The sequence below is a fragment of the Falco peregrinus genome, chromosome 3 (genome assembly GCF_023634155.1).
Source record: "Falco peregrinus isolate bFalPer1 chromosome 3, bFalPer1.pri, whole genome shotgun sequence".
NCBI lineage: Eukaryota > Metazoa > Chordata > Aves > Falconiformes > Falconidae > Falco > Falco peregrinus.
In genome coordinates this window covers 100369542-100391633 of record NC_073723.1, presented here as the reverse complement: position 1 = coordinate 100391633, position 22092 = coordinate 100369542, and the positions used below count along the sequence as shown (strand labels likewise).

The 22092-nt window shown below is 42.9% G+C and overlaps 2 long non-coding RNA genes across 4 annotated transcripts; one reads left to right on the top strand and one right to left on the bottom strand.

The window, feature by feature from the left end:
• The first annotated feature begins 846 nt into the window (after positions 1–846).
• On the top strand, positions 847–17553 carry LOC114011666 (uncharacterized). Of its 2 annotated transcripts, XR_003553708.2 has the most exons (3): positions 847–2510; positions 6459–6811; positions 16645–17553. It is a non-coding gene; the product is annotated as an uncharacterized LOC114011666 (long non-coding RNA). The 2 variants fall into 2 exon arrangements; XR_003553709.2 differs by lacking the exons at positions 847–2510; positions 6459–6811 and adding an exon at positions 2519–4527.
• LOC114011665 (uncharacterized) lies at positions 14659–22080 on the bottom strand. 2 transcript variants are annotated; one of them, XR_008746629.1, is made up of 2 exons: positions 17885–22080; positions 14659–15041 (listed from the first exon to the last, which is right to left on the bottom strand). It is a non-coding gene; the product is annotated as an uncharacterized LOC114011665 (long non-coding RNA). The 2 variants fall into 2 exon arrangements; XR_008746630.1 differs by lacking the exon at positions 14659–15041 and adding an exon at positions 15553–15690.
• Between the last annotated feature and the right edge of the window lie 12 nt (positions 22081–22092).

Genomic DNA, 22092 nt, shown 5'->3' with positions numbered 1-22092 from the left:
TGCCCACTGGGCCACCGTCCCTGCCAGGAGCTGGCCCAGTGTGGGCTGCCTGTGGGTCACGGCTCCTTCGGGCACCCCCTGCCCCGGTGTGGGATCCTCCATGGGCTGCAGGTGGGGATCTGCTCCCCCATGGGCTCCATGGGCTGCAGGTGGGGATCTGCTCCCCCATGGGCTCCATGGGCTGCAGGTGGGGATCTGCTCCACCATGGACCTCAGTGGGCTGAGGGGGACAGCCTGCCTCACCATGGTCTTCACCACGGGCTGCCAGGGAATCTCTGCTCTGGCTCTTGGAGCGCCTTGTGTCCTCCTCCTGCACTGAGCTGGGTGTCTGCAGCTCTCACATAGTCTCACTCTTCTCTCCAGCTGCAGTTGCCATTCCAGAGGGTTTTTTCCCCTTCTTAAAAGCGTTATCCCTGAGGCGCTGCCACCATCGCTGCTGAGCTCGGTCGTGGCCAGCGGTGGGTCTGCCTGGGAGCCGCTGGCGTGGGCTCCATCGGGCATGGGGGCAGCTTCTGGCAGCTTCTCACAGAAACCACCCCTGTAGCCCCCCGCTACCAAAACCTTGCCACGCAAACCCAATACAGTTATAATGATATTTTCTAGGCTAGAGACCATATTTTAAAATACAGAAATGAAACTAAACAAACGAAACTGACTTCCTTTTTCTGTAATTTCTACTAAGAAGGTGATCTGAGTATTTAGGAGTGAAATGACTGCAATGAGCAACACGTGGTCTAGTTACTGGGTGTATTTACTTAACAGTTTCTGGAAACATTTACAGGACTATCATCCCTTATTTTTTAAAAGGCATCAACCTTGAAATGTCACTTGGCTGTAAAAAAATAATTAGACATGGGCACAATCTTGTTTACCAATTAGCCATCCCTCCTATTTCAGTGGTTTCAGGGAAACAGTAGACCACCCAACTAGAGCATACGGTAACACAGCATCATTTGGTAGCATCTCCTCATTATATCTGTGTAACACCCATCAATCCTAGTTATCAAAAGAGCTTTGTAGTGGAGAAAGGATTGCTTGGGTCATATGAGTTTATTTTTCAGGGTTAATGATTTATTTTTTTTAACTGTTGTCAAGGTCATCACAGTCTGTTGATATTCCATGAGAATCTCAATTCTTTGCATGTCATCATGTATTTATGTCAAAGCAGCTTCCTGTATATATCTATAAACTTGTTAATGTCTTCCATTTCTATATTTCGCTCCCTACATACATTGGTAAACATATCATTTTGATTTGCAGCAAATATTATTTACAAAAGTACAACAAAAATCACGCAGGCATTGTAAATTCTGTATGTCAGCACAGTGCTGCTTTGGGGAGGATTTTAGTGAGGAACATCATGTGCCTATCTGCTTGAGGAGCTGGAAGGGCGCTACACCCCTATCATGGAAAGACAGAGACGTATACTTGACCTTATGCAGGCTAGTTATCACAAGGTGGCTTTAAGTGTCTGTGTATTGCAGGATTAGGGGATTGGCTACTCACTAGACGACGGTCCTTCTGCTGTAACTTTCTGCCTTGCTCTTTGTGGGTTTACAGCACACCTTGCAGTTCTCACCCTCTGAGAACATGGCCCAGTGCAAGGCATGTCCCTAGGAGGCAGAAGAGACACGGGATCTGTTCCTCTACAGCCAGTTCCAAACTCTTTTATCAATTCGGCCCAACTTTACATAGTTAATGTCCATAGTAGCCTCCTGCACCCTGTCCTCACCCAGCAATCATCTGCAACCTCCTTCATCTTGATCAAGTGCTATTTAAAATAGAAAGCAACCCAAAATAAAGGTGCTCTCAAGCCATCTAACCCCCTTAAGTCTACTACTCAGACCTTCAATCTTTAAACTCTTTCAGCTTTTGTATAACTGAACCGATTGCCTTCCAAAAGACCAAACAACCCCTTTGTAACAATCAAGCCTAAATGTCTGTGAAGAGACTCCGCAGCCAGCAGGGATCGCTTTGCCGCAGCACCGGCCTCTGGAGCGTGCAGGGGTCTGCGGGGCAGCTGCCCACGTGGGTCCTGAGCATCGCATGCTCTTTGCTTCGGAAGAACCGGCTTCAAGGGGTTATTAAGGTCAGGTACGTAGTATTGATAATATACGTTTTGTTCACTGTTGTGTATTTTTATCTTCAAGGTTTTCTGTTTCAAGTTATTTAGGGACTTTTTGTCTGAGAGGCAGTTTCAGGGCATTCTGATAGGAATCTGTTTCAATTTCATCTTCTGGAGTTTTCTCTGCTTTTCTTCACTGGGGCAAGGGGTGCAATCCAGGTCTCTGGTTCAGTCACCTGAAGTCACCTGCTGAGGGGCTGTGCTGACGGTGGTCCGGCTGGCAGTGGAACAGCTCGATTAGGGAGTGCCCACAGCCCACCCACCATCCTAGGACAGAGATACTTGTTCAAACCCACTTTCCAAAGCAGGCGGGAGACAAATTTGAACCCATGCCTCTGATATCCCTTGCGGGCAAACAAGGAAAAGAAATTTCAGCTTCTGCTCAGTAAGTAACTCGCTGTGAGAAGGCAGAGTAAGGACTATTCTGAAGCTTCCCGCTCATCTGGGGGCTCTTTTTTGGGGGTGGAAGGCCAGCTCTCAGTCTTGGGTGCCTGTTTCTCTTCATGCCCTGCATGGGAAGAGCTGGGGTGTTTGGTTCAGACCCGTAGGTTTCCCTGGGCAGCGCAGGAACGGCTGCTGAGCATGCAGCTGCATGGTGGGAGCCGGGGCTGGGGACGAGGGCGGGTGGGTGGCAGAGGGAGGAAGAGCATCCATGGCTGAGTGGCCGGGGAACTGTTTCCTTCCCTGGCTCAGGGCCTACAAGACAGGCACCACAGAGTCCCCTCCATCAATCCAGCTCAAAATAGCCTCCTATTACAGGAGACAGGAGCAGGGCTACTTTATTAGGGTGCTGTCTCTTCTGTAGCTAGAAGATCTTCATCTCTGTGTACACAAGGTCTCCTTTATCCTTCTTTAACTAGGGAACTTGTAGGAAAGTTATACTAGTGGAATGTCTTAATTCAATCCAGGTTTGTTCGGTTTTCTTTCCATGCTCGTCCAGATCAGATAAATTGCATGCTGTATTTACTTTTTTTGAATGCTTGCCTAAAGAGTCTATGTGCTGAGGCTGTTTCTCATCATGTGCTGACTTTTGGAACTGACTCTTTATTTACAGGCTTTGGCAAAATGGTTAGATTTATTATTTATTAACCAGAAAACCAACATCTTTTTCTTTTAGAAAGGTACAGAGTTGCACAAGTTATACCGTACTACCAAAATTACAAGCTTTGTTCTGATTTTTTTCATCATTCCTATTATCTGTGGTTTGATAGGTATAGTTGTTACCCCTTTTGGAGATGGAAATTCTTTTCTTCTCTTTCACTTTCAAACTTCCCTAAGATTTCATGAACTCTTGTTGCATCAAGAATCTTTGTAAAATTTGCTTTGAGATCATAGATTTTTCTGTGCCTTGTGAAGAGGCATTTCTTTACTGTGCTTTTTATTTATCTTTTTTTTTTCATAGGTCCACTTTGGATTTATAAACTCACAGTGGGTTTCTAAGTAGAGTTATATTCATCCTTATCTTCCTCTTTAGTATGCCTGGATATAACATCAGTTAGCATTTTTATTTTGCTTGAATTTTTTTGTCAATATAGCTTTTGGAGGAATATGGACTTACTTCTCCAATACCTGGCAGCTTTTCCAAAATCTCGTACTTCATCATCACAGGAGCGTAACTGAGAGACATGCATTTTGGCAGCATTGGGAGTATTTACAACAAATAATAATACTTTCAATTGAATATTATTTCAGCATATAAAGGCTTCAGAAACCCATTCTATTTAGACTACAGTGGAAACCAAGTTAGCAAGAGCACAGGGTTTCCAAACGTGGTCAGAGCTGCTCCTGTGGGACTATTTTCTGCCTTCCCTGTCAGAAGCTAGGTGCTAACAGAGCATGATGCTCATGAAGACATTTGGGGAATTCCTGTTTTCTGGCTTGTGGCCTTCTGCTCTGTCCACTGCTTTCAAATCATGTACCTTTTGGAGAACACAGGAACATGGGGTACAGGAAGAGCAAGCCAACATTGCTCCAACATCACCCTACAGCTGATTCAGTCTTGAGCATTGACCTCAAGAGCCTCCGCTCTTAGGCTGTAGTTGCATGCACAACTTGAGCAGGCAGAAGTTCTCACTGCCACCAGAAGCAGCCATCCTGCCTTTCACTTATCACTTGTTCCTGTCGCTGTGCCACCCCTCCCATTGCTTGTGGCTGGGGAACTGATCTGAGTCAGAGCCAACTATTACTTGGGCTGGGTTACTCTCGGCTTGTATTGGTTCCTGATCCGTTTCACCGCAGAGCTGCACAGAAATTTTTTGTGCCAACACGAGGGAGGGGACAACATGGAGGCAGGGATGATCCAAGCACCTGGAAAAAAGAGGGCTGAGATGCCACCAGCTCCAAGAGTTCAGGAAACTCCAGCTTTTTTCTTCATTGCGCTTTGCAGGAGTTCAGTTAATGAGGTCAGTGGAATTTTTGCTGTTTTGCCACGTTTCAATACTTCCTCATCCATCTCTACATAGCAGGTGATCCACACTACTTCCCATTCCTCTGGGTCTTCCTTACCACTCCTGCTTTCCAAGGTGGGACTCTGGGAGCCCTGAGGTCAGTGGAGACCTGGCTGCCCCTACATCCCAGGCAGCACAGTGGAGTCTGCTGGTCAAAGAGAAAATTGCAACCGAGATCTCACCTTCCACCGGTGAGATCTTCAGCAAGCAGCTTTGGCCTTTCAGCTTCTGCGCCATTGGCACAGCAGCCCCCACAGGTCCCCTCTTGGGTGACCCACAGCTGGACAAACCGCTCAGCACTGCATGTTCCAGCAGTTGTGTCTGTACCATGCTGGCTGCAGAAAGGATCTGAACAGGCCTGATGCTTTCCCTTGCTGCTGTGGCTCTGGGCTGTGCGTGGTTTGTTGGAGTACAGCTGCAGATCCAAGTTTCCTCAGACCTGGCAGTAAAAGCTGATGTAGCAGAGCCCAGCTGGCATTGCCCCACTCTCCAGGACTCTTCTGCGTAAAATGTGTGTGTAGGGGTGGTACCATCTGGCCCAAACTCGAAGGAAGAACCAGCTGCAGATGCAGTGGGGACAAACATCTACAGGAGCAGCCACTGATCAGTCTCTTGATTTCAGTTTTCATGCATACCTATCCTTGGCAAATTCCTATTTGCCTGCTTTTCTTGTTATTTACTTAGTTTGGCTTTTCTCAGAACTTCCTCCCACCAACCATGCTATTTTCTGCCACAACTTCATTGCAGTTGACTTGGCTTTGATCTCACCAGTCTTTATCTCTTTAAAATACAAATAATCTCTTTATAACCAAGTGTTATTGCACTCCATGGGTGCAATTGCAAGGATGACGATTATAAATATTAGAATAGTTGGCTGTTGAGGTTGTGAATGACAGTGGTGAGAAGGGAAAGAGTCTTGAGTAATATCACAAAGATGAGCAAATCTTTCTCCCTTCCTCTGGAGAACTTCCATGTGCAAAAGTAGGGGTGCTGTGATGTGGCATTCAAAGGCTTAGAAAATGATGAAGCTTGTGGAATGGGCAGTTCTGAGATAACACACTAATGTAAATTGCTCTGTACTTCTAGTAGGGAATGGTGTCTCCCGTGATGCAGTCCTCACCTGCAAGGAAAACCTCTTGTCAGGTTTTCTGGTCCCAATGTGTCCCCAGGTTTGAACACAATCTGGTCATGCATAAAGATTTTAGGATTCCGTTCTCAAAATGATCAGTCTTGGTATGCATCTTTTACAAAAACAGAGATTCAAGTCCATGAAAATCCTCATTAGCCAGACATCAATATTCTGAGACTAAAGAGGGTAGCTGTTGAAAGAAGCATATACTTGCAAAGCTTATTATTATTTATCAAGGTGAACAGAAGGCAAATGCTTTTCTGATTCTAGCTCTTTTCTTTTTAATTTTGTGTAAAATATCTTTCTTATTATAATGAGAAGAAAGATAATACACGTCTCATTTAAATTCTAAACTTAGCAGAACAGAAAATAGAGGCTTGTGCTCTGTTTTTCATAAACAATTTAGCATTTCAATTTCAGAAAATGTATGATGCAAGTTGAATTAGCTGTACTGGGGTATAAATGTGTTCTTGTTTTGGTCCTTTGGACACTTTTTTGTCTGACTCATCTGGGAAGATCTTGTCTTTCTGGGAAAGATATGGCAGCAAATCAGTTGGGAAACAGCAGATTTCTTCAGATCTCACATTCATCTGATTTTGCATCATGCGTATGCCATTTCTAAGCTTGTGAGACAGATGGGAAACCTTAGGAGCTTGGAAACTTTGGAGACTGTTGCACTGAGATTAGGGAGATCTTCACAAACTAGTCAAGAACTTCATCAGTGTTGTATCAAATGTTATGTCTCTTTGCCTTCCAGGGAACACCAAGGGTAAATACACAATCTCTGAGAGATACAAGAAATCTTTTTGAGGTGAAGGGCAGGAAAACCAACAGGATAATTGCATACTCCTGATTTACCCAATGAGGCAGCACTACTGAAATACACAAAAAGCCTGAGAAGTGTTATCAAATGTGCTGCCTGAAGATTGTTTTCTTGATCTAAGGACTCCCAGAAGCTGCTGAAAGGGTGCCACGCTGCAGAACAAAGAGCCAAGCATCATGTGCGTATACTTGACAGGTTCGCACACTACTGATGGAGGATACTGGCGTTAACTTAGCAGAGAGCTGCAGAAGCAGAGGCGGCTTCCAGGGCCTGTGGCAGTTATGCAGGTCAATCTCCTGCTAGAAACCTGACTAGATCAAGTCAGATGTGACCTTGAAATGGAAGTGTCATGACAGATAGAAAGAGCAAGCCCCTAATTATCAGCTCCCCAATAACAAACTGTAGGTTTTGTTTTTCTTCCAGATGCACTGGCCATAACCTTACCTGTACACACTTCCTCAATTCACTGACAACTCTCTCCTCTCTTCCAATTTATAAAGCCCTACTCAGATACCAAAAAACCCCATGAAAAAGAATGAATGAACAGACACATATTCAAGGCTTCTCAATTGTTGCTCAGAATTCCTTTCCACTTACTGCCAGTTTACGATCATTTTAAATTATTGTGTACTTAGGAAGGCAAGGATTGCTACTGAGAAAATAGTTACAAACCTAATAACTATGTGCAGTCAAGCTTTTTTAATAGCTAGGTTTACTTGGTGGTGTCTATTTAGCCTGGTTGTGATTTAAGGTTAAAAAAAATCAGCTGTGCTAGTACAAGTATGAGGACAGTGAGCAATTCAGTGAATACCGATTTCACAGGAATGCCAAAAAAGTATGTTAATAAAGTCAACACTGAGCAATACAGCTTGATTCTGACTGCCTTTGAGGCTCTTTGTCTAAAGCAGGGCTGTTTGTTTAAAAAGCGTCTTCTTGTGCTCACTGAAATTATAACAACTTAAAACTGTTAATGCACCTGCTCACTCCCAGGCATCCGAAGATAGTCTCCGACAATGTTAAAATGAAATTACCCTTCATACAGAGTTGACTAGTTGCATCAAATTGATGTACAAGCTTTAACAGTTTAAATTGGGATGTAAATGAAAGGAATAGCAGAAGTAACCCTGCTGTTAACAGGCAGGGAATGGGCTGCAGGCTAAGGAACAAAAATTGTCCTCTGTTTTTCAGTTTTGACGTTTCCTCATCTTTTGTTCCAACAAGACCAATTTAGGTTCAGATGATGCATATCTTGAGATCTTTTGGCACCACATATGCAACATTAACCATCTGAGCAGGGTACATTTAGAAAGCAAAGGTTGGAAGGTGTTGAAAAGGGAGGTGGGTTTTCTTTTCTCCTTCTTTTTCTTCTTTCCTTTTTCCTTCCCTTCTTCCTTTCCTTTCCTTCTCCCTTTCCTTTCCTTTTCCCTTTCCTTTCCTTTTCCCTTTCCTTTCCTTTTCCTTTTCCTTTCCTTTTCCCTTTCCTTTCCTTTTCCCTTTCCTTTCCTTTTCCCTTTCCTTTCCTTTTCCCTTTCCTTTCCTTTTCCTTTTCCTTTCCTTTTCCCTTTCCTTTCCTTTTCCCTTTCCTTTCCGTTTCCCTTTCCTTTCCTTTTCCCTTTCCTTTCCTTTTCCCTTTCCTTTCCGTTTCCCTTTCCTTTCCTTTTCCCTTTCCTTTCCTTTTCCCTTTCCTTTCCTTTTCCCTTTCCTTTCCTTTTTCCTTCCCTTCCTTTCTGTGCCCTGCCCTGCCCTGCCTGACCCGCCCTGCCCTTGCTTTGCCCTGCCTTGCCCTCCCTCCCCTGCCCTGCCTTGCCCTCCCATCCTGCCTTGCCTTGCCCTGTCCTGCTCGGCCCTCCTGCCCTGCCCTGCCTTACCCTGCTCTGCCCTCCCCTTCCCTGCCCATCCTTGCTCTCCCCTGCCTTCCCCTCCCTTGCCTTGCCCTGCTCTGCACTGCATTGCCCTGCCTTGCCTCGCCTTTACCATGGCCATCCTTGCCCTGCCCTCCGTGCCCTCCCTGCCCTGCGCTGCCCGCAGTGGGTGGCAGGCTCAAGCAGTGTGCTGCACCCGTAAAATTTCCAATGAGCAATTCTTTCCCCTGAGTTTTGTCTCACTTAGTTTTGCTGAGGAAGAGCTGATTTTTTGTGTTATTGAATCATGAGGTGTTGCACCTTAATTCCTCTAGGTCTGAATTTTTTAAATGGCCTTTATTTCATATTTTATTTATTTTAAAATTTTATTAAATTTAAATAATTTTTTTTTACAAAAATTGTGCTTTTTCCTGCAAGAAAAAGTGAAATACACAAGCCTAGAAGAAAAATTGTAAGTGAGGTTATTTGTCCAGAGACTTAGGTGCTTACTGAGAAATTAAAGAGCATCAGGGAACACTTCTGGACATGGATTTTATTTTATTTTATTTTATTTTATTTATTTTAATTTTAATTTCAAAATTATCAGAGCAGTTGCTGGCATGGTTTTGTCCCAAAACAGTTCTGGGCATAGTTCAGGAGTCGCTGTGGGCCCAGGACCGTTCCTGGTAAACCACTCAAATGTGGCCACCCTCTTTTGGAGGGGATGTTACAGACTCCTAAATGTCACTGGTATATCCTACTAGTTCACTCAGTGACCTGTGCTTTTTAGACTGCTAAACTGCAGCTCCTGGAAAGAAATTAAAACTTGATTTTAATACCAAAAGAGATGGAATGTTCCCCACTTGTTTTGAGAATGTATTCCTCTTAAGTCATTTGAGGTTACTGCCCGTTTTGAAGTACATAGCTCCATTTTCCAATCACTGACTGTTATTTTAATTTTTTTTTCCATTAGCCTACAGCCATTCAGTACCTCCTTCTTTGGAAGATACTTATACACTGTAATCAAACCTGATTTTTCTTATAGCAGACTGTTTTTCAGGTGTCTGTGCATAACGCATTTTCTAAAGCTCTGTAACAAATACTGCTGCTCTCTTCTGTATCAACACCCATTTTCAATATCCTTTTAAATAAGTACAGCTAAGGCAGTTATGTAGGCTTCTAGCGTAGCCTTAGTCCTCAGCTCCCTCCTTCCAACCACTTCCCTCTGCGTTATTTTCCAAGCCGTGCCAATTCTCAGCATCGCACTTGGAGAGCTGGTTCAGCTCCTGTCTCCTGCAGCCCTTGCAGAGTCACTGCTGTCCAGCCTACAGTCTCCCCTGCCGGAGGCAGCGCCTTCTCTTTCTTGGGCAATTTGATGTTTTGTTACAGTTTGTTTGAAAAGGTCCAGGTCATCCCAGAATTACTCAGACCACGCTGTACAAGTTGCCCTGTCCGCTCAAGTTACTCTAATGAGGCAAATCTGTGTCATCCACAAATGTTATGGGAAGTGATATTTACGGCCTTGAAAAAATTTTACTATCTTCATTTAGTAGTAAACATAAATATCATACATATATCAGACTAACAAGGCCCTGCAAAAGTATCTTCCTGTCAACAGCAATTCATTGACCTTTCTTTCCTACTATTTATTTAATTATTTTTTATTTGTCATCGGGTTGCTCTCTCTTCATCCATTTTCCATTTATTAAATGTGTCTTTGAATACTGTCCATTTTGTTGTTAACATGGGATCTTGTCTTCAAAAATAAATTATTCAGCATATATTTAAGGAGCTGCTACAAATCAGATGCTCAGTGATGACATTTAGGCTTCAGCATCACATTCTTTGGGACAGATGTCTGTGAGTATGGAGTGGTTTCTCAAGACCAGAGAAGCCTTGATAAAGGAATGTCCTGAGCCAGTATCACTGTGAACTACAAGGGGACAATGTCAAAACGGAGCTATCTGGCAATGAAAAAGAAGCTTTTGCCTGGCCAGTTCTGTATTCTCACCAAAGTCTGTTATATTCACCTAATTCTAAAAAGCAATGTATTAGAGAGAAACACCACCCCCCCACCCCCCCCACCCCCCCCCAGTTTAACCTAAGCAGCAGCTGATGTGACTGGTTTTAAATCTGGAGTAAAGTCTGATTGTAAGTCTGGAGTAAAGCAGAAGTTAAAACTTATTCTCATCTGTTCCAATATATCAAACGGAGAGAAGAGCCCTCCACAAAGTTCAAGGTTCTCAACTTTCCTTAGGCCAAAGACATACACATACACATAGTTTATAGAGTAAAAATAAACAATTAGCACTGCTTTTTAAAAAAACAGCTAATCTATTTCTATTTGTTATTAGCCCAGCTGGTCAATTATTTGCTACTCAGCATGCCTGCTAACCATCTAGAAGTTTCTGCTGTTATACTCCTGACCATGTATAATACTCAGCATTCACTTCTAACTATTTGCAATAGACTTTCCTCTTTATACTTTAGCTGTTAAATATGCTCTTGAAATATTTGCTTGGAGTAATAAGTATTTTCAAGTCTGTAGTTTCTTGCTTTTCCTGTTGACAATCTTGAGTTCAGAAATTAACTTCAAGTGCTAAAAGCTATTTGGTTTTACTTTTCAGCAGTAATGTAGGCTATCTCCCAAGTTACAGAACTTTGCACTGTGTAAAATGTAAGCCAAACACACTTCAAGTACAGCCATGTACTTAGGAAATAATTGCTGTCATTGCCTTATAACTGTGAAGCAGTAGCCGGGTTTTTCTTGCACTCAGCCCCCAGGTGAGGAACCCCGAAGATGGTGCCAGAAACTTGAAAGCTATTCACTGCTGCACGGGACAGCCTCAGGTTTGTTTATCTACAAGGAATATTCCTGCCAGTATTTCAATTTGCAGATGGCAATGAGTATGTTATGCAACAGAGAGTTAGTACTTACTGAAAGGACTCTGCTTTTAGGAACAGTGAGATTTTTGGATCCACAACTTGTTCAGAATCCTTAGTGAGCTGGAATAAGTTTACATCACAACAAATCTTTTAATTATTCAGTGGTTTTCATTTTCTTGTTTTCTTTCCATTATCTCCTTTAGGAATATCAGGATTATCTGTGTGTTTGGCACTCTTTATCATATCCAAAAATGAAGATAGATGCTATATCTGCAGAGATCTTAAGGCAACAAATATGGACTTTGTGATAGAAGTTTTTATTTTGTGATACCAGCATGTGTGAGAAAGCAAAGGAACAGTTTGAGCAAGCAGTCAGCTCTTAATTATCTGTACACCTGATCCAAGCTGAATAAGGCAGAGGCAAATTAGCATGGGAATTGCAACATTAGGTCATGTTTTACCATCCTGTACGGCACAGGCTAGTTTTAGCCTTCCAAAAGTCTAATGTAAAACTCTGGGATGCTGTTACCAACCTGCCATTCCATTCCCATGCCCAGAAAAACCTTGCAGGATGTAAGATAATTGTGCAAAGGTGTGGTTTGCTAATGCAGAAAGGACAAACAGCCTGGCTTTTCCTTCCCTCCCCCAGTGTCAAATCTACAATGCAGGGCCACATGGAAAAGCTGGCAAACCCAGTGGAAAGGGGAAGCAGGGACTGCTGAGCAGGGACACTCAGAGTTAATGTACTTTTGGCAGTATCTATTGCACCCTATAATTTTCTTCTGCACATCACAGGAGCCGGAGTGACTTGTGGGAAGAGTCAGGCCATGACAGCACAGTGACTGAATAAGCTCCCCTGCAGTGGTTGAGGAGAGGGCTCTGCCTGCGTACATGGGGGCCTGGGACTGGAGTCAGGAGTGTGGCTCTTTTTCAGACACTGTCCCACTACCTCTTCATTTCACTGGTTCCACAGCCTGCGTGTGGAGAAGATGCTTCCTGTTGGTAGACACAGTGGAGCAGGGGAGGTGGAACCACTCGTCTTTCTCAAGACCAACAGCACTTGGATGCATCCCTCTGTTTACATGATAAACCTAAACTGCAATCCTCTGAGGTTTAAATTTAAACCAAAATCCTTACACCACTTGGTTTCTAGACATCAGGGAGCTGTCCCTAAAATCTCAGGCCAGGCCCCTGACATCAGTAGTGGCATTTGAGAAAACCTCAAATTGAGAAAAGCTAGAATACATGTTGCCCGCAGTGGCACGCAGCTGTGAGCTAGAGCAGCAGTGGGTAGGCCGTACCTGCAGCCTAGCTAGAGAAGATAAATTCAGGTTAGATCAGAAGCCTAAGTGCCTTCTTATAGATAACTCAGACAAGCAGCAGGCTTCAATGAAAACTACAGGACTTCAATAACTGTGTAATAGCAATCACCCTTATTGCCAACCTTGGCTATGCATGGGATGGAAAAGGAGATCTTTCATTAACGGTATGGGAGGCTGTCGCTACAGCAGATCCGGATCATACTCTGTTAAGTAGAATGCAATTTGTCAGTTCCTATGTAGCAAATTATGATGACATTGGTTTAAAAACATGTTTGCAAGCAGTCAGCTGGCAAGTGCATTGCACACTGGCCCATCTGTTAGCACAGTAATTGGGTCATATACTTCAGAAGAAGCTGTCTTGCCTGGGTAGTGACAGAAGCAAAGACCTCATATGAAGAAAGCCTGTACTGGACCAGGGATTCTAACAGTGGGATAGAGGAAAGAAAATATTCCTATGGAACCAACTGGAAACAGCAGACCCCCATCAACTGAGGCTCTGGAGCAGGTCTAATTGCACCTCAGAAATGACACTGAAGGAAAGCAAGGAAAAAGGTTCTGAAAGTTATCATTACAGAGGGGTCTGCAACCTACCTAAAGAAAGGGTTGCAGGGACCACCCATCTTCCCATCCTGGGGTACAGATCACCAGCTGCAGCACCCTTCTGTTAATGTCAGGTACTGCCCGTGTGAGAAAACGATACGGGGAAGGTACTTGTGTTATTTTAGATTTTTAGGTTGGTGACTTTAATTTGGAGTTTCCGTTTTAATAAGTTAATAACAGAGTTGGTTTCTGATTTAAAGATTGTCAGGTTTTTGGTTACAAAAATTAAGAAGTTGTAACTCTTATTTTACCTGTTCGTGACAGGAGGGTCAGGCCTTCCTCTACATTTTCTCTCCTCTCTCCGTCTCTCAGGGCAATTATCCATTAGAATAATTTTGCTAGGATTGTAACTCTTCTCTCTCCCTTGCAATTCAAAAGCTAGAGTCCCTGCCTCTCTTAAAGTTAGGTTCTAGTCCAAGCAAAATATAATTGTTACAAAAAGCTTATGTTACCTCATCAGAGTGGATTTTTATTTTTTTTTAATCTTTAACGCCTGAATTTTTTGATTTTCTCTGCTGAGACAAACTCCATTACTATGTGTACCAAATGGGTTTCTGAGAGTTCAGGTGTCCATGATACCTTGGCCACCTCTACAGTACAAAGTCAGATAAGATTTTTTTGTAGTGAAATTCAACAGCTTCTCACTGACACAGATATGTGTAAAATACATAAAACAAACTGAGAAACTAAGAAAAACTTTGCCTTAAATGTAAGGAAAGCATCTTATAGCATAGTTAGAGATTAAGCGCCAAAAATGCATACATATTCTTTGAATGAAGTCTAAAACTGATTTAGAGGAAAGAAAGCTAAAGTGGGTAAACTAAAGGAAAGTTGAATCCTTCTAAAATGAAGCTTCATACATCGTACTTTCCCACTAGTTCAGACTTGGTGACCACCAGGGTCACTTCTGGCCTTATAGCCAGTGAATCTCCGCTGCAGCAATGCATGAGTGGAACTTTCAGCTATATCAGCGATTTCCAAGACTTCTTTCACATGGGACTTCAAAATTCCCCAAAGTATTTAACAGAGTCATCACCTGAACAAGACAATAGTTGCTGAAACTAATTAACGTTTGACTTAATCTAGCAGACTGCATCACTGCCAATCAATCCATTTCTGTAAAATGTGCAGTGAAAAACATCCAGCAAAGTCCAGCTCATCACATTTCTGCCAGCTTGGGCAAAGGGCTTGTTGCAAGCGGTAAGGGAGCTGACTTTTGAAAGTGGAGCTAAAAGGCAGGACTGAGGCAGACAGGGTAATATTCAAACATCTTTTCAATACATGCAACCATGTTATCCAGATAACACCAAGTCCCTCAGTGCAATAATCTTTGTGTACTCTCCCGTTGCACTGTTCCAATGGCACTTGCAGGCCCAGGTTTTTATGCATCTGCATCATTTTAGCCTTGTGGGAAATGCATGCTGTGTTATAAAGTTGGTTTCATTGGACCACTAATCAAACTAAACACACATTTGGACACCCAGCTTTAAGGTAGGGTAGATGATTACTTTATATTTTTCTGCACTGGTAAGAAACCTGGAATTTGTTCACATACAGTCAATACTGTAGGCATGGTACTCTTTCTGAGCAGCTGCTAAAGCAGACAATGCTCAATTTCATCTAAATTTTTCCTTAACCCGGTCTCCTTTTTCCTATAAAAGGAGCCTTGCACTTACAGGACAACCAGCTGTGCCAATATTCACCATAGGGGTATAAAATATCTGCTGACAGATGTGATTGACAAGAGACTTTGAAGGTGAAGGTCTCAGTTTCTCTTCCTTGTAGTATCCACAGCCTTTCTTTGATGACCCTGGCTTGAGGCAGTGACAGGAACAGACCCACCTGGGAGGGTTTGTTAAGTGGCTGCCCTTAAAAAAAATCAATGTTTTACAGATCAGCCAGCAGGGGTCCTGCCTTTGCCAGCGATGAAAATCCACCTAAAGGTCTCATGGTTAACTGGGTCATGTTCTTTCTGGTGGAGCTTACTGGGCATTGAATTCAGGCCTTTCCCCCGTGTGTAAAATATGATACTCATAATAATAATCACAGCAGTAATATGTTTATTGTGTTTATTATCACCGTGCCAAGCAGCTGTGTTCATAGAGGAAGACCCTATTTTGCTGGATGTTACACAAGCCCAGAATAACGCACGCAGCCCCGGCTGAAGGGGCTAATTGATCTAAGTAGGAGGCAGAATTCAAAGCTGGATATCGACCAGCTGGCGTAGGAGGCCAAGGAAACAATAAGACAGCACTAATCAGTGACTACGCTGTGATCTCAGCACAACTCTCTGTTGACAAGCTTTCAGTAGAAAAGAGTTTTCCCCCCTTGAAACAATAAGAAAAGAAGTTTTAAGAAGTAATTAAAAAGAGGATAGTATATTAATCTTGTGTGTTTATTGGGGTCAACTCCTAATTGTAAAAGGGCAAGTTCAGAAGAAAATGCAGCAGTGCCTGTTTGAAAGTCTGACATAAGGGCTAACGCTTGTCTTGGGGTGGATGGATAGACAACGGGAACCTAGAAAAGGAAGAATGACACCAGACGAAGCAAAACAGAATATGCAAAAACAGGAGTGACATGTTCAAAGAGGTGAATTTGGGAAATACACTTTGCAGTAGCATTCTGTTGGGACAAGGGTAAATTTACCAATGCTGCAGGAAAAAAATGTGTCAGTAATCAAAACAAGAGCCAGTGAGAGCCTGGATGAGATTTTAAGTGAGCACGTGTTGACCTGATCTCTACAGGTATTCACTCCAATAGAGTAATGAAGTACCAATTTAAAGTAAAAGAAGGCCATTTGTATGAAACAAATCTATTAGAAAATCTTTACAATCCAGAATTTTTTGTAGTTACATAATTAATATATCAGTCATCTTAAAAAACACTAATCAGCTTTAAACCACACTTGTCCCTAATTTCTTTTTTTTCCTTTGGGCATTATTTGAAAAGAGTCATGACTGTCCACAACTAGAATAGTTGCACATGCAATTAGACCTCTTTCAGAGCGTAGGGTAGGACAAAGTGTTCAGTTAGCGCTAGTGTTACCAGGTACCTTATTCAGGTTATACATGTTGCAGAACAGTGGGTTTAGCCAGCAGTGTTATTTGATAGCACTGGTGGACAAAAAACTTTGTAGATCTTGGCTCTCTAAATCCATGCACCAGGATTGAATCATTCCTGAAGTGCAATTTAATCTTTTCCATGAGACTTTTAACTACATTTGAAAGGGCTTGTTTGCTCATACAAGTTTAATTTTTCTTTATATAAAATTATGTTACACCTACAGCTTTAAAAACACTAGAATAGCTTTCTGCTAACTGTAAGTCTTAACTGGTTTCAACATCTTTTTTTCCCTATCTATTATATTTACTGCAAAAAGGATTTCTGGGAAAAAAACTATGGTATAAGGAATTGGAACTATTTCTGTAACTTTCTGGCAAAGTTAAAATGACATTTCTCTGTGTTGTACAGTTTCCCCTGTAGATGGTAGCAGAGAACAAACTCTAAGGTACTTGCACTGCGAAGACTGGGATGATACTAAAAAAACCAACGTTGCCAGTGAAGTACAACGCAAAGCAGCTGAGAAGTCATGCTGTATTACACTGTCTTTGTGTTCTGCTTTCATTTGACACAGGTAGGAAGAGTTATACGTGATACACTGATGGCTCCTATAAACTTCAGCTTGGAATTTTGAAAGAACATTAATATCAAAAACTTTCATGCGCTACGATTTGCCTTTACATGACTTTTCTGCAAATCCTTTCTTAAAAACACAAACATGATTATTTAAATAGTTTTAAAATATAAAGCATTATTTCAAAACTCCTGGACATCTTCTGTATTCTTTATAAAACACCTCTCCCGATTTCCTTAAAATGTAGTTGAACTGAAATCTCTACATGTCCAACAGTTACTGCCTGGATCCTGAACTCTTTTCTTGGACCTTTACCTTTTCCACATTAGTTCGGAGTAATTCTCATTAAACATCAATTTTGGCAATATCTGATTTTGAAAATGCCCTTCCAGGTTTTTACTTTCCAGCTGTATTACACAGTCTCCTGCATCTTAAAAAGTTCCTAATGAAAAGTAGTAGAGCTCACAAAAAGATCTGATATAAACCATCTTCTTTTCAATTCACTAGTAAATGGAAAAAAAGAATCCTATATTTACATGTGACTGCTTTACAACCACTGGTTTTATTAAAGTCAAGAGATCCCTCTCAGCAGCAGGAAAAGAAACTAGGCTGCAAAATTATCTCAAGCCTAGACACAAAAGTTCTCAAGTTGTTAGAATGATTCACGAACTATAAAGTATATGTAAAGTGCTATTAATTGTCTTCTGTTGCTTTAATTTTGCATCAATAAATATGATTCTAATTTACTATTATTTGAAAATATCATTATTTCATGATCTCTGAAGTCTCCTTCAGCAGGTAACATTCTCTTTTGATAATGAAGGCCATCAGTGCTACAACTTTACAGCCGTTGTACCGATGTTACCTAGTAAAAATAACACCCAACCCCTTTCCCTCAGTTGCTCAGCTTTGTTTCTTGCAATACTGTGTATCTTTTAGACCTGCAGTTCATCCACAGGCCACCATGGTCCCTATGCCTGAGTTTCCAATGTCAAAAGGAATCAGGATTTGAAAAAAAAAGCTGCACAGGAGTATCCAGCTTATCTCTGGTGAGTTTCATTCACAGATATAAGATACCTTATGGGCACTTCCACATCATCATTTAACTGTGGAATCAAATTTCTGGTTCCTCTCCCCCATTTTCCAATCTTCTCTGGATTCTTCCAAAATTAGTGTTGGCAAGGGCAGAGTTTAAAACACCTGTGCAAAGATAAAAGGAACATTTTAGTGGCAGGCTAACATTTCTATTGATGACATCATACTAGATGTCTTACAACATTACTACGCTGTGCTTGGGTGCCACACTGGCAACCTTCATTCTTGTAGTTCCTAACTCTTAAATGACTGTCTTTGTGACTTCTCCACATTGTCCAGTGAATCGTCTCCTACTCTTTAAATTCTAAAAGAAAACCTTCCACTAAAGAGTAACACTCACCGTAGGGAATCACATCAATCAGGCATGGTCAAAGACTCACAGGGTGTCACTCACTTCCACATGCAAACCAGTAGAAACTGCACAGCAAACAGTGAAATTAGCAGATATCCAGGTAGCTACGATATAATGGGGAAACTATAGCCACTGTACAGAAGTTATACATCACAAATCCATCAGAGTTCTCTGAACACTAAGGGTGATCCTGTCAAGAAAGTATATTTGTACTTCCAAATTATTGGGGATAAGGTTTCACACCCACAGAAATAAAATAATCACAGAAAAGTAAAGAATACTCCTCCTGGATTAATAGCTGTTTAAAAGGAAATAAATAAAGGATGAGAATACATTTTGAGTTTGGAAACTAATATGAAGGAATCTGTCCTGTTGGACATGTTAAGGTTTTGGAAAAGGAGATGAGAAAAGTTAGCAAGGATAGGAAATAATTCAGGATAATCAAAGCTTTGTTATAGAGTTGCAGCAGATTTCACAACGTTGTATTGGGACAATTTAAAGACTGTTAGCATTTAATATTGATAAATGTGAACAGGAAAAAGCAACTTTTGATTATACATACATGTTAGGCTGTAAATTATCTATTACCTTCGAAAAAGTAGATTATGAAGTCACTGGGGTTGATTGTAGGAACTCTTAAGAGAGGAATATAGAATGAAACATTAAGTTACCACAAAAATCTATAGTCTCTCCCTTTCAAAACCAGAAAAGGGTGAGAAGGAACAACAAGGACACCAACAACGTCCATATAATGAGAGATTAACTAGACTCCTCAGTGAGGCCAAGAGACAGCTCAGGGTATATAAAGTTATGAATAGCATGGGAGAGGCAATTAAGCAATGATTACTCGCTCATTTCTCACAGCACAAGAACAAGCCAGCAACCAATGAAATTACAAGGCAGCTGCTTTAAAACAAACCGAAGGAAGTACTTTTTATACAGCACATAATTAAATAGCAGAACCCACAGGACACTGTGGCGGTCAAAAATATAAGCAAATTGGAAAAAAATATTAGACATGTAACACATGCCCATCAATGGCTACTAAACATGATATTCCAGATGAAATTTCCATCTTCGGAAGTCCTGAGAGCTAGAAGCTGGGAGAGTACAAAGTAAACAGATTGCTCTGTATTTGCCACGTTTCCTGTATGCCTTGTCTAAGCATCCACAATTGTCACTGTCAGAGACAAGAAATCTGAATAATCTTTTGGTCTGACAGGATATGGCTACTTTTACGCCTTGTAGGTGGTCCTGTCAGCGGAGAAGGGGCAACAGACGGTGACATACAACATCCATGTGCAAATTAGTTTACCAATCAAATACAGCAGTGGTGCAAAGATACTCAAGATGGGTCCACTCAGGCACAGCAGGGTGTAAGAGAGCTTTCTAGTCTAAGTACAGCGTATCACGAATGTACCTTTGCTGAGCCAGTTTGGGTCCAGGAGCATGGTCTCAGTTGGATTTAGCCCTGTCGAATGGCCCTGGGCTCCATGCAGTGCCAGTTCAAGTGTCTCTTATAGCGGGGCACAGACTCTGTATGTTGCACTGCACTGCTGGCACTGTACATCTGTACTACCATGTAACCAAGCCTGTGAAGCTCCCACAGAAGGAGGTGCACCAAAGACTGCATTTTGAGGAGACATCAAACCAAACTCTCCTGCTGACAGCTCAAGTTTGGAGGAGGAATCTACCTTCTCCTCCTTTTGGGACTGTACCAGCCTCCCGTGACTGTAAGCTGTAGAGCTGACAGTATTTTGCTGATGTGTTTCAAAGCTACCAGCTAAACAAGAAAAGAAGCACAGAAATTCAGGAATAGTATTTTTCAACAGTAATAATTTTTCTAATAATAATTCTAGTTTTCTTTCCTTCCTTGTTGCCCCTCTCAGCTTCTCCTGTCTCTCTCCCCGGTGCTGTCATCTTAATACTATCTTGTCTTTCTTCTCAAACCTCTGTCTCACCCCATTCTTGCTGATACACTTCCCACACCAATTCCATCCTCCTAACCATAGCTCCCTTTGCTTCTGTTCCTTTATATCTATACCCAGCTTTGCTCTAGTTTCCTTTGCTGGCCTTCTTGTGCTAACCCACTTCAGAATCACCACCTTCCTCCTGACTTTCCCCATCAGCCCTTTTCTACTTCCAGCTGTTTTCTGGAGCAGCTGTTTCAACCACAGCACAAAGCCCAGATGGTTGAGTACCTGCTACAGCGAGAGTGGCACACTCTTCTCAGATCCCATGCCTGGAGCCATGTGATATCCCACCCTGCTCCTGCAGTGGCAGAAATAGATGGGAGTCCAGTCACATGGAGGAAATGTGAAGGGCTGAAGAATGCTTGCGGTCTTCAGAGGTGTTATATACCAGCCCCTTGAGTCTCCACATGGATTATGTGTGGCTTTTTCCCCAGAATTCTGGCCATTGGTCACTCTTGGGTAGTTTCACAAAGACAATGAAAGACATTTCCTTGAATCCAGGAGAACTACCATGTCTAAACTTGAAGTCACCATCCCAGAGGTACAAGATTTCCACAGTGAAAAAGCTTTGAGACTATCTGTAGTGTGCAATAAATCACCTTGATTCTGTTCCCAAAAGCAGGTCAACAGTTTTAGCTGAAGCCCAACAAGCAGCCTGCTTGCGGCAGATACAGCCCATGGAAAGTTCCATCCAGATAGCTTCAGGCCGGCAAATTTTAAACAACTGGAAAGAGAGACTTGAATGGAAAACGTTAGGAATTCCTATGCATGGCTACCCAGCCCTTCCAAACTGCTTACTTTTCCCTACTTAATATACGTGTGTGTATATATACGTATATACATTCAAACTGTCATCACTCAAACAATACTGTTAGAGAAATGTTGTTGCTGTAAAACACCTTCCGCACCGAACAATTTCTGCCGGAGTCTTCCAGAACAGCACCTGCTTGCACAGCACAAGCGGGACACTGAGCACACCACGCTGCCGTTCCGAGCTACTACTACAGTTTCAGCTGTCGCAGCTGGCGGTTATTTGAAGAAGAGAAAACGATGGGACTAGTAAAGAGCCTGAAATGGAGCCTGCAGAGAACCTCTGGGGTATTTCGGGTTCCAGGCTTGCCATGAGCTGGACAGCAAGCTCTGCCAGGCTGCCCGAGCCCTCCCTGCAGCACAGCCTACACGGTGCAGGGCAAGGTAAGACCATCCTGGCAGAAGTACTTTTTTAATGGCCATATTTCACTTACATGATAAACATATGACTTCAGATTCCTACTCCTTTTTTAACCCCAATCAAGTAAAAAATCACTATTTCCCCAAGTCACACACACATCTTAGCTTCCAGTAATGGGAACCACAGGCTAAAAGCTTGGAAATCCTCCGCTAAATACATCAGGACTTCTAAGAGCAATGACTGAAAAAAAAAATATCAAAAAAAGTAAGAGAACCTTCTCAAAACTGTTTCGGTTGCGAAACTCCAGCTCTCCGCTGCTTGGGACAGTCGCGAACGGGCACCGGGGCCCTGGCAGGTGCCCGAGCTAGTGCAGCCAGGAGCTGGGGCAGGAGGACTCGCTCCGACCGCCGGGGCCCGGCCGAACCCGGTACCGGGGCCAACAGGCCGTGCCCCGCCGCTCCCCTCACGGCCCCGCGCGTCCCCGCCGGGGCGGGGGGACCACGGGAGGAGCCGCGCGGGGGGTTTACACCTCCCGTACCGAACACCGGGCCGCAGGGCGGGGGATCCCCCCCCCGCGGGACGGACCGGCTGCCTGTCCAATTGTAGCCCCAGCCGAGCAGTCTCACAGAGGACCCCCGCGGGCGGGCTGCCCCTCGCCGGGCTGGGGGAAGCGGCGGGTGAGCCCCCCTCCCCC